Genomic DNA, 1,193 nt, shown 5'->3' on the forward strand with positions numbered 1-1,193 from the left:
GAACAGGAAAGACTTGCAGATAGATGCGGTCACATGTCACCTTTTCCTTGATATATTGTTGGGGAACAAAATGTGGGTATTGGGTTTTTGAGACACAGCTGACTGTGCTCAGGGACCTCCCCTGCAGTGTGGGGGAGGATATGCCAACCCGAAGGCCTAACCCATGATCCAGTCCTTGACTTTTGTCGTTGGGATAAAATAAATGAAGAAGAAAATATCTCTGGGTGGATCAAAATTGTGTGCAACGCAGCTTATGGCTTAACAGGTGACAGCACATTCCAGATGCTGCCCTAAGCACTGCCAAGAATAATCTCTGAGTGCGGAGCCAGGAGTAACCCCTGAACACTGCAGGTTCTGGTTCCTTTCCTCCCCCACCGCCCCCAATCTTTACAAAGGCATCAGATGTCAAACCATATGTTCTTGGCAGATTGGTAGGGACCGTCAGACTGCAGTGTGGCCAGTGGCAGAGATGCAGATGCCCGAGCTCTGGAAACAGCATAGAGGATATGAACTCTGGAGTAACGACTTTATTTTCTGGGGGTTACGTTTCTAAAGTACAACACCAATTATCAATTTTTAATTTTAGCCGTTCCCAGCAATGCTCAGGATTTCCTCCTGCCTCTGCCCTCAGGAATTTCTCCTAGTGGTGTTCAGTGGACCCCATAGGATGTCAAGGATTGAAGCTGTGTTGGTCATGCGCAAGGTAACAACAGCCTTACCTGTTATATTATATCACTCTGTTCTAACATCTAGAATATTCTATGTTAATAAAATTCCTTTCAATGAACACCAATCCTGTTTATATTACAGAAAGATAAATGAAATGGTTTGGTGGTTCTGAATTCTCACCTATATCTGAATCACCCATCGACATGCCAACTCATTGTTCCCTGGGATTTCTTTTTCTTTTGGCTCCTAGATAATGTTGGCACAGACAATAAGGATTTGGACCTGAAACTTCCTGTCTCCTCTCAGAGCTCTCTTACCCCCGTAGATAAAATTGATGCATTGGAGATAATTCCACACTCTCCAAAGCATACTTCTATCATTTTATCACAAAGATGGTAAGGACAGGAAATAGATCGAACCCAGGTCTTCCACATGCACTGAAGACTTTTGAGCTTTTTCTGTGGCTTCCATCTTGGGGTTTTCAGCTGAGAAAGGCTATCAGAAGTGGACTGTAGACAAATGAC

The sequence above is a fragment of the Sorex fumeus genome, unplaced genomic scaffold (assembly GCF_029834395.1).
Source record: "Sorex fumeus unplaced genomic scaffold, SorFum_2.1 ptg000134l, whole genome shotgun sequence".
NCBI lineage: Eukaryota > Metazoa > Chordata > Mammalia > Eulipotyphla > Soricidae > Sorex > Sorex fumeus.